Source organism: Lissotriton helveticus, chromosome 1_1 (genome assembly GCF_964261635.1).
Source record: "Lissotriton helveticus chromosome 1_1, aLisHel1.1, whole genome shotgun sequence".
NCBI lineage: Eukaryota > Metazoa > Chordata > Amphibia > Caudata > Salamandridae > Lissotriton > Lissotriton helveticus.
This window is the reverse complement of record NC_136057.1, coordinates 865,090,721-865,102,885: the sequence shown is the minus strand read 5'-3', so window position 1 is coordinate 865,102,885 and position 12,165 is coordinate 865,090,721.

The window sequence follows — 12,165 nt, the reverse complement described above, 5'->3', positions numbered from 1 at the left end:
CCTTTATTTGAGTAAGCAAAAAAGTACAAGGATGGGCCTACAACCACACGGGCCGGCCGCTAAAAGAGGAGTGGACACATATCATATATGCCCGCAGAGGTAAAAGTCAATCAACAATGCAATACTCAGCTCTATTTACAGGACAAAAACAGATTTTATTTATATGAAGAACAAACACACACAAAAGGCGAAAGTATAGTACCGAAGGTCAGCTCAATGGATGTAAGGGGGGGACAGCAACAGAAGTACAGTAGCAAAACACCAAGCACCGAGGAGCTCGGAGGGAGGGGGGGGGAAGGGACCCAGAAGTCAGTACAAAAAAGGGAAGGGGGAGGGCCGGAGACACCAGCACAACCCCTATATGAAAGGTTCCAAGAACGCCTGCCTATGGAGACAGGGCAAGCCCAACAGTGACCACTAGGGGAGGAGTACAAATGTCGCCACGGTAGTCGTTCCATTGACCCCACATCTTCACCCATGCCCTGGGTCTGCCCCTGGCCACATAGACAGTTTTCTCACGGAACATGGACCAATCCATGTTGTCCTCCCATTTCGAGAGGTCAGGGGGCCTGGAGGCCCCCCAGAGTTGTGCAATGTCACGCTTCGCAACCATATATCCCAGGGTGGCCCATCTAGTCTGCGCCACCGAATAGTCCGTGGGCTCCCAAACATTCAAAAGACATCGACGAGGTTCCGGACACAAGGACACACCTGTCACCACAGCCATCACTTCAAGCACGGCCGCCCAATAAGCAGCCACCATCGGGCACTCCCAGAGAATATGTAGGAAAGTAGCACGCAATCCACACCCACGCTTACACAGTCCATCGGAGGAAAAGCCCATCACCACCAGTCGCGGTCCCGTCACGTACACCCGATGAAGGATCTTCAATTGAACCAGACGGAGACGAGCCGGAATAGCCACCTCCTTCGGGGAGGAGAGGGCCGATTGCCAATCCTCATCATCAAGTTCCAACCCATCTCCCATCCACAATTCCCGAAGTCGGGCCAATAAGTCGGACCGATTGTTAATCAACTTTTTATAGATCAGGGAAATAGTGCTATCAGGAAGATGTCCATCAAGGATACGGTCCTCAAGGGGGGAAGAGTCAGGTGGAATCTCACCAGGAGCAAACACCGAAGTCAGGGCGTGCCTGAGCTGTAAATAACGAAAGAATTCCCGACCACTCAGGCCATAGTCAGCCTGGAGGGCCTGAAACGAACGCACAGAACCCTTAGAGTACACATCCCCCACCTTGGAAATCCCAATCATGTCCCAACGGTCGAAACCCTTGGAAGACCAAAGACCGCCCAGACGTTCTGAAGCATAAAGCGGCGTCGCCAACGTCAAGCGATCCTCCCATCCCAGGCTCACATTCGCGGCACGCCACACCGTCAAAGCAGTCAATGTAGGTCCCACAAGATGGCGCCCAGCGGAGCGAGAATAAAGCACTCTGTTAAAGTCACCTCCCGGAAGCTGAAGTTTATCCATTTCAAACGCCGGGTTACGACCCGGCGAAAACATAGCGTGATTGATAGCAGACAGATGGGAAGCCCAGTAATATCTCTTAATATCGGGGAGCGCCATGCCCCCATCATACCACGGGATGGAAAGTTTCGCGAGAGCAATGCGCGGACGCCCATCCCAAATAAGCTGCCTCTGAAGGCTCTCAATCTCTCGAAAATAGGACTTAGGGATAGGATCAAAATAATTCTGGAGAGCATAGAGAAACCGTGGCAATGACATCATCTTAAACAGGGCCGCCCGACCCAGGGGAGACAGGGGAAGTCTGCGCCAACGGGCCACGTCCAAACGTAGCCTAAGTAACGGGGGAAGGAGATTACGATCAAAACGAAGGGACGAGTCCAAGGTAACAAAAACCCCCAAGTATTTGAAGCCATCCCTGGCCACCTGAAGAGGAAGTCTGCTCGGCAACGGAGGCAAGACACCAGACAAAACATACACACAGGATTTAGTCCAATTGATGACGAGGCCTGAGTTAGCGCCAAAGGACACAAGAACGTCAAATAAAACAGTTAAAGACTTGCGAGGGGAAGTAAGGTACAAAAGGATGTCGTCCGCATAAAGCGAGACGCGGTCTTCGAAGTCCGGGGCCCAGCGAATCCCTTTAAGGGACGGTTCCCACCGGAGCCAGGCCGCCAATGGTTCAAGAGCGAGCGCAAACAACAACGGGGACAGGGGGCAACCCTGACGGGTACCCCTGCCCAAGGAGAAGGGAGCCGACACTCTACCGTTTACCACAACTTGTGCCAGAGGTTCCGCATACAACAACTGAATCCAGCTAATAAACTCGCACCCGAATCCGAATTTCTCAAGAGTCGCCCATAGATAGGGCCACTCCACAGTATCAAAGGCCATAGAGGCATCCAGGGACGCCAAAATGGCCGGCTCAGTCAGAAGCCCCGCCCTCGCCATCACGCCGTGAAGGCGTCGCAGATTCAAAGCAGTGTTGCGATGCGGGATAAAGCCAGATTGATCCGGATGGACCAAATCCCCGAGAACCGAGAGGAGACGAGTCGCCAAAAGTTTTGCCAAAACCTTGGGTTCAACATTTAACAGGGATATGGGTCTATATGAGGAACAGAGGTCACGTGGTTTACCATCCTTAGGGATGACGACAATTGTCGCCAGGCGCTGATCATAGGGAAGGATGTTACGTTCACGAGATTCTAGAAACATGGCGCGAAGATACGGCGCCATCTTATCGGGGCGTAGCTTGTACAACTCAATGGGCAACCCGTTCGGGCCCAACGCTTTGCCCGAACGGAGCGAACGGATAGCAGTCGCTATCTCATCATTCGTAAAAGGGGAGTCCAAAGCAATATGGTCCAGGTCGGTGACACAGGGCAAAGTGATATCGCGCAAGAGTAAGCGGGAGTCAGCCACGTCCCTCTCAGACACGGGAGCATATACAACACGGAAATATTCCGCAAAACGATCAACAATGGCAATCGGATCAGTCACATTCTCACCACTCGCAGACTGAATCACAGGCACCACACGATTAACTCTTTCCCTCTTGTCCAACCACGCTAGGAGTTTGCCCGCCTTATCACCCACATCGTACAATCTGCCTTGTTGCTCACGAAACATCACCTTAGCAGCATCTGTGACCAGGGATTTATATGCAAACTGTTTTAGACCCAGGGCATGGAGCTTCTCAGGCGTGACACCAGATTCCAACTCATCCTCCAAAGCAGAGATCTCCCCCTCAAGGTCCACCACCTCCCTCCTCCCGGCTTTCTTGGCTTCAACAATCAAGGAGAGGGCCTGTCCACGAATCACAGTTTTAAAGGCTTCCCACAGGGACACAGCCGAAGGGACCGACCCCTCATTCTCCAGGAAATATGCATCTATGGACTTGAGCAAGAGGGTACGAGTCTCAGGAGAGGAAAGATACCATGGGTTAATTGGAGCCACTCGGCCCGCTGTCTCCACCCCAACCTCGAAACGAAGCCAAAGCGGCGAGTGGTCAGAAATACCCCTTGGCAAATGCAAAATCTCGCGAATCGCTGACGACTGGGCCGCGGGCATCAGGAAATAATCCAGCCGAGACATACTGCCATGAGCCCCAGAATGGAAAGTGTATTGGAGCTGAGTGGGGTGCAAAAGTCGCCAGCAGTCCACAAGGCCAAAGGTATCTAGAAACCCACCCAACCACTGCTGAGCCTGCGGAGTATCCCTAGGGGGATGGCGATCGTGAAGGCCGGAAAGCACCGAATTAAAATCTCCGGCCAGGAAGAGAGTACTTTCAGGGAGATCTAACAAAACACGGCCCAAATCAGTGAAAGTAGAAGTCTGTAAACCCGGGGGAACATAAACATTAAAGAGAGATAGGGTGCGGCCCTCATATCTACCCACCAAGACAGTATACCTCCCACGGTCATCCTGAATCACCTCGTCAATCGCCAGGGGGAGGGAGGTTCGAAAAAGGATACCCACACCCCTAGATCCGGAGGTAAACCCCGAGTGCGCCACAAGGCGGTAGCCCCATCTATTCATCGCATTACAAACATTACCAATCAAATGGGTTTCCTGCATGAAAACAATATCTGGCGACAAACGTCGTATACAATTCAAGACCACACTGCGCTTAATACGATCTCCCAGGCCATTAACGTTCCAGGAAACAAATTTCAACCCCCTACCCCCCATCCCAACCACCCGAGCCCAGACCCCTCATCCGCGAGCAGGACACCAGAAACAGCAACAGACACAGGAGCAATTCGCCTTGAAAACAACACACAAAAAAGAAAGAACTTCCCAGCCCCCCTCCCCCAAACTGAAAGGAAACACCCCCCACCCTGCACCCCTGCAAAAAGCTAAAGAGCCACCCCAACCTGCAGTGTGCCTGTCGCCCCATAACCCCTAGTCTACACAAAGACCCCGGAGGAGGAAAGGTCTCCGTTCCACCCGCCCCTGACAAACATCAAGAACGAAAAATAACAAAAGAAAGATGAAATAATCACACTGCAGAGGAACGCCGGTCAACAATCCTGAAAATGTGTTCAAAATAAAACATGTGAGCCAAACAGTCAGATCTCCACACCACCCTCGGCACCACCAGGGTGAGCGGCGGATTCAGTCTCAGGAGCACGGTCAGGCAAGGAGTCTAGCCAGTCATTAACAGCATCTGGGCGATCAAAGAAAAGGGTACGCTCATTATACTCGATCCGAAGTCTGGTGGGATAGAGCATAGCATAACGTAAGCCCCGATCCCGAAGACGTTTCTTGGCCCCACGAAACTCCATCCGTTGTTTCTGAACTTGTTGGGAAAAGTCCGGGTAAAAGTTCACCGTAGCATTCTCAAAGGCCACCGGGCCCTTCACCCGTGAGGCCTGCAGGATAGCGTCCCGGTCTCTATAGTGAAAAAGTTTCGCTACAATGGGTCTCGGCGGGGCTCCCGGCCGAACCTTGCCCCCTGGAACACGATGTGCGCGTTCCACCGTGAAGAACTTCGTAAGGCCGGAAGGGGCAAGATGGTTCAAGACCAGATCCTCAACCAGGAGATCCACCGAGTGGGGTTCAGGGTTCTCCGGTACACCAACCAGGCGAACATTGCAGCGACGTGCCCTATTTTCAAAATCCTCCAGACGTCGGGTCATGAAGTCGTGCACCCGACGGAGGTTGCCGATTTCTGTCTGGAGCTCCGAGACGTCCTTCGTGAGGCTGGACGATTTAATGTCCAACGATTGCACCCTTTCATTCGTCTTGCCGAGATCAGCACGAATAAGATTAACCTCAATAGCCACGGTGTCAAGTTTATGGGCCAAGGCCTCGTATTGTTGGCCGGTGGATTCCCTCACGCCCGAGATGGCGCCCATGATGTCCTGTAGGGAGGGCTCCGCCGACTCTTCCAAAACTCGTTCGGACGCTGTACTAGAACCAGGCAGGGCAGCTCCGGGGGACCCCTTAGAATGAGTATAGCGGTCCATGACATTTGATTGAACCGGGGCTCCGCGCAGTGGTGCTTTCGTCTTGCGCGTCTCTCTGTCCCCTCTGCCCGCCATTTTGAAGATGCGTCACAGGACAAGCCACCAGGGCCGACGGGCCCGACACCCAAAGCACAGGATCAAAAGTACACAAAAATGAGGGGCACAACTCGGGTAGAGGTCGCCAAGCCAGCAAATAGTCCACAGGTAAACCCAACAGCCGATCCGCCTCCAGGTCTCAGCCGCAACTCGATAGTCACACCCGTGGCCCAAGTCGGAACAGAATCGAAACCGAAACTTAGGAAGGGGGACCCACAAGGCCAGATCTCCTGCCGTTGTTGTTCAATTCCAGGACGGCTACAGAACCGCACCCCGTCCCGGGCGCACCTCGAGGGCGGAGTCCAAAAGTTCAGACCATCATATCTCAGGAATAAGAGATCCAAATCAATTTCTGAAAGGTGCCAGGCTGATCAGCCAAACGTCCTCCACACGAATTCTTGTAAGAAATCAGGATTCAGTCAGGATAAAATGCCGGGGGCGGCGAGGGTCCGGAGAGCGCTGTGCTCAAGCGGCCATCTCGGATGCCCGCCAAGCTCCTCCTGAACATCAACACTCTTAATCTTCAGTTCACTAGCCATATTAGTGACAAATCTGTTTGTTTTTTGGATGTGGAAATCTACATCAGAGAGGGGAAACTTGAAACCAAACTTTACCGAAAATCTACTGCCGGTAATAGTGTCCTCCATGCGGATAGTCACCATCCTGCGCATCTCATAAGGAGTATTCCTTATGGTGAAATGCTCCGCATTAAACGGATTTGTAGTTTCAGAGCTAGACTGTAGAGAGGCACAACTTTTATGTAAAAGCAGATTCAGGGAAAGGGGTTACTCTAATGAGGTAATTGAGAAAGCTATGGCAAGAGCTAACTCACAAGACAGAGTATCACTATTGCCCAGCACTATCCACAATACAGGAACTCCATTTTCTGCTACAGGACAGAGCAAGAAAGGCGCAGGCAGTACTGCCCATAGTGAAACTAGGCTTGTTTTTAAATTTAGCAATCAACATCGGACTATTAGAAATATAGTCAAGCGTAACTGGGCACTTATCACAAGTGACCCGGTTCTGAGTAATCAGGTCTCTAGTGTGCCCAGCATAGCCTACAAGCGAGCTAGAACTATGAGTAACTGCTTGGTGTCCAGCAGCCCTGAGATCAGGACCACAGGCTTGTGGTTAGACTCTAGCAAGGGTTTTCTTAAATGCTCGCCTTGCAAAGCATGTAGAAATGGAGTTAGTCGGACAGAATATTGAACCCCTTTCAGTGTGACTCCTACCTCCATCAAATATAAACTGACGTGTCGCACTGAGTATGCAGTGTATCTGCTGGAGTGTCCCTGTGGTCTACGTTATGTGGGCAGCACAAGACCACAGGTACACAAACATATTCTCCAGCACCTCAGGGCCATTACCAACGGCGACACTGCGTACCCGGTTGCGAGACACTTTGAGGAGGCACACAACAAAAATTCGGCTGATTTGCGGTATTTTGTAATCGACACAGCTCCTCCTCAGAGGAGGGGAGGTGACCGCGAACAGCTACTACGGAGATTGGAAACCCGACATATAATTCTTTTAGACACCAAGACACCTAATGGTCTAAATGCGGGGGAGGACTGCCATACGTATCTATAAGTACCATCTATGATAATGTTAACGGTCCACATGGCTGTCTCAACCTCAAATAATGTTTACAGTAATTTTTAAATTCACTTTTATGAAACTCACATTTATACAGGGTAGCACTCACTTTTAACTTATGCCAATATTTATCTTGTTGTGTTTTTACTCTAGCGTTTTTTTTTGCACATTCGTAAGGAGTAAGTCTTTCACGGCTCACTAACAAGCTGGTGTGCAAATTCTTGGTTCAGCTTTCATTAGGGGTGTCAGCCATATACTATGGTGTTTTTGCTGCATATGTGGAAAGTATCATTAATTTTAAACATATTTATTGATTTATTTATTTATATGTTTTGTATACTATTTTTCCTCTTGCTGCTATATTTATGCTACGTGTATTTATATATATTTATTAATATTTATGTATTTATATATTTACATGTTTTTGTTGAGATAAGCACCTCTTCGTGACTACCATAGTTTGAACCAGATCTAACATAAAGCAACTCTTATAATTGTGCTTACCTGTATTTACGCAGTCATTGAATTGTGACAGTATGTCTTCTATGTCTTTTGCGAAACACGACCCACTATTGGCACTTGTCACTTTAAAATGAGCACTCCCGCCTCATAACGTTGTCATGTGATCACGGTCTTGTTTGACCGAAACGCGTAGTGGCGGTGTGGTGAAGAGCAAAATAAATCACTGAGCACTACTACCTGGGTTTGCCTCGTCTTTTGATGCTGCGTGACTGCTGCATGACGCCCTTCTGGCGAAATTTTTTTATATATATATGCATGTTAGAAATTTTAATTCAATTTGCTTGGAGTGATCGCGACAAGGTGGTGAAGGAAATCGAGGAATTGGAAACTCTAATAGCGCAGAACACGGAAAAAGAAGAGCAAGAAGCGCTGAGGGCCAGTATGAACAAAAGACTTCAAAAGTATGAAACCAAAATTAAATTGCGTAAACAAGATAAGTTTGACCGTGATGAACGGGACTATGCAATGGGAAGAGTCTTGACATTTTCAAAAAAGTACGATCAGCCACGCAAGGAGGTGGCAAGGAAAAGCCAAATGCCTAAATCCAATGCAGAAACCAGAGTGGAGACTTCTGATTCTGATGTGAACGCCAGTGAATTATCAGGAGATGAAACTTCTGGCCTGATAACCATCACTGATACATTGGCTACGAAGAAGACCCCTTTTCAGCAGGAATTCACGGTCATACAAGAGAGCTGGCTAAGGGACGGCAAGAACAAACCACCAGAAGAGGCCGACAAACCCGACGTGGGGGCTGGAAGGGGAAGAGGCAGAGGCACCAACCAGACCAAAACAAACACGAGGGTTACCAGGAGCCAGAGGAGAGGGAGATGGTGAATCCCTCGGAACAACTCACCATTGTCAACCTGTCTGACCGACAATTAACGCCTGCTGAAGAGTCTGTCTTAAAATTAGGATTGACCTTCTGTCCGAACAAAAACTTGGAGTACACTCAAACACGCATAGAGGTGTATAAATTTGTTAGAAAAGTCAAACTACATAAGTTTCATAAAACCAAGCCAACAGCGAAAGAAGCCAAACAACTTAGATTGAATCGGAAGGAAACAGACCTCCTAACAGTGAACGATCTTACAGCTTGTGAAGTACTACACAACTTAAGACGAGAGGGAGACATGGAAGCCAGCCTTGTGGACAATTCACTGACGCAAAGACTGATTAATGTCAACATTGAGCAGGCCGCACCAAAAAGCGACTTTAAGTTGGCATCTAAATTTGTCCCCCAACTGGCTGTGGATCCCATCGATGTCTTCTCTGATGTGGTCACCAGGGATCTGATGGCCATGAGAACTATACCAAACAGTAAGAAGACACAGTATAACACTACCAAAGAACAGCAATTGGCTATCAATACACTCCTGGAGGACAAGAACATAGTATGCAAACCTTCCGACAAAGGAGGAAATATTGTGATCATGTCGAGGCCCAAGTACGTTGCAGAAGCAATGCGCCAACTCCAGGATATCTCCTGCTATGCTGTAATACCAAAACAGGAATATTTAGCCAGCATCAGTGATCTTCATGCTTTGCTCAAAAAATGGTACGATAAGCAAATGTTTGATTTGGAGGAATATCTGTTTCTTAAAACTACTAACCCTACTCTACCTTGTTTTTATCATCTACCCAAGGTTCATAAGAACATCAATGAACCCCCAGGTAGACCTATAATCTCTTCAATGGGAGGATTGACAGAAAATCTTTCCAAATTCTTGGATCATCACCTGTTCAATTTTGTACTGTCCCTTAGATCGTACATCAGAGACACTACAGAATTCATTGAAAGAGTGGAATCGTTGGAATGGCAATCGTCGTATTTACTGATTACCCTAGACATTACCAGTTTATACACTTGTATAGACCACAAACATGGTCTTCATGCAGTGGAATACTTTCTGAACAAGAGAGAACTCAAATTTGCAATGCATAATAAGATGCTGTTGGAACTCATTGCATTTTGTCTACATAATAACATTTTTCTCTTTCAGAACACAATGTATCGCCAACTCTCTGGTACGGCCATGGGTTCCTGCTTCGCCCCCAGCTACGCGAATTTATTCGTGGGCTGGTGGGAGGAGCAGGTAGCCTGGGCCCCCAGACTTGCCACCTGGAACACCAAGGTGGTTACTTGGTGCAGATACATTGATGATCTGTTCCTAGTATGGAATGGAACAGTAGATGAAGCCAACCAGTATATACACATGCTCAATGAGAATGAATACCATCTGAGATTCACTAGTGAGATCAGTAGTGAAAAGGTCAATCACCTAGACTTAGAAGTCAGTGTCAATGAGGGACGCATTTGCACTCAACTTTACCGCAAACCCACGGCTGGAAATAGCGTTTTACACGCTACCAGCAGTCATCCCCGCAAACTGATTAAGAACATCCCTTACGGGGAATTTTTGCGGTTAAAGCGCAACTGCAGTCAGAATGCGCATTTTGAAAAAGCAGCAGGTGAATGTGTAGAGAGATTTTTAATGAGAGGTTACAACGCTTCAAGCCTTCTAGAGACCCTTAATAGGGTAAGGAAAATACCCCGTGCTAATCTTTTTAATAAAAAAACAGGTCCTAACGCTGAAGGAAGATTTCGCATCATAACATCTTATGCTGCCGACTCCACCAAACTGAGATCTATCCTGTCCAAACATTGGCACATTCTTAAATCTGATCAGATTGTAGGGTCGGATATTCCCAACAAACCTTTAATCACCTTTAGGAAGGCTAGATCTCTGCGAGATCAAATAGTTCAGAGCTACTTGCAGCCCATAAAGAAACCATTGGGCACTTTGAAGGATGCAAAAGGCTTTTTCCCTTGCGGAAAATGCAAGGCCTGTGTATCGAGTATGAGGACATTGACATATCAGGTCCCAGGTATGAAAAATGGGAGGAAGATAACTAAATTTATGTCATGTCACACAGATTTTGCAGTTTATTGCCTAATGTGTCCTTGCATGCTACGGTACGTTGGGAGTACCATCAATCCTGTCAAGTTGAGGGTTTTGGAACACATGCGGGCCATTGCAAATAAAGATTTTACATACCCGGTGGCCCGACATTTCTCTCTAAAACACAATAGTGACAGGAATCTTCTCAGATACTTTTGTTTGTACCAAGTAGCAGAAAATCCGAGAGGGGGCAATAGATTGCTCACACTCAGGAGACTAGAGTCTCGTTATATCATAGACCTGGAGACCAAAGCACCTGGAGGCCTAAATATGGGAGAAGAACTGGCCTCACATTTGGGTTAACAATGTGTACTTCTGTGTTATGAAATTTATCTGAGCTGTATATTGAGTTTCCCCCATTGAATGAAATGTTAATGCCGTGTCCTTAGCAATGTTCCGAGTGTTTTTGTCTTTTGTTCATATTAATGAATGACGCTACTATTAGCAACATTTAGTTAGATGAATTTGCTTCAGTTTTTTAATTGCACCAAAGTTGTGGCAGTCCTAGTGGGCTGCAATTGCCGATCCACGGCAAGATTTTGTCCGACTTAATCACAGTATAATTTTGTGTTCTGTTCGGGAGTTGAGTTTTTCTTAAAAATGCATAGTTATTCCAGCCATGAAATGTATTAATATTTTGCATAATATTTTGGATTGGCTTATGAGACTTTGCTTTTGCCGATACACGGCAGTAATTTGGTGTTCTGAAACTGGTAGCAACATATGTGAAATTGTGAAGTAAATATACACAACAAGATGGCGCCCAAAGCTGCGTAAATGAATTGGTCCCTTGTTTGTTTCTACTCATGTCGTGCAAACATTGAAAATGATGCCGCGCACTGAATGTCAGATGTGAACATTGAGAAAGGGAGGGCTCTCCCGAAACGCGTCTGTTATCTTTGAAATAAACCGCCCTGCTGAGTGATTTTGCCGTGCTCGAGAGTGCTTATTTATCCTATGACCCGGCTGGGTATTTCGTAGGTTTTGGAGCTGTGATATATATATATATATGTATATATATATATATATATATATATATATATATATATATATATATATATATATATATATATATCCACATTCCACACCATTTCCGAAGATCCAGTGAAGAGACCAACAATAGGGGAACTATGGAAGACAGCTTTATTCCACTTGCACAGGTGAGTAATATATATAAATATATATACATGTATGTATGTATATGTTCACATACAAAAAAGTATAGCAATTTTTATAATCCAACAAATAACTCATGCACTTATGATACCGGTGTTGTTCCAAACTCACATTTGTGAGTTATTATCAACAAACAATAGTAAACAAGTGAGCCAAATTCACTAAAACATGAGATTAAATGGCTAAAATGTTGATTGAAACATAATAAAATTATGTTTTACATTTAAATACTATTTTATTTATTTTCAAAATGAAAATGTTACATAATGTCTGTCTCATTCACAAATATGTATGTAAGCCGGTCTGTTTATTGAAAAATGAATTCCATATGCATACTTTTTTGCTTAGAACA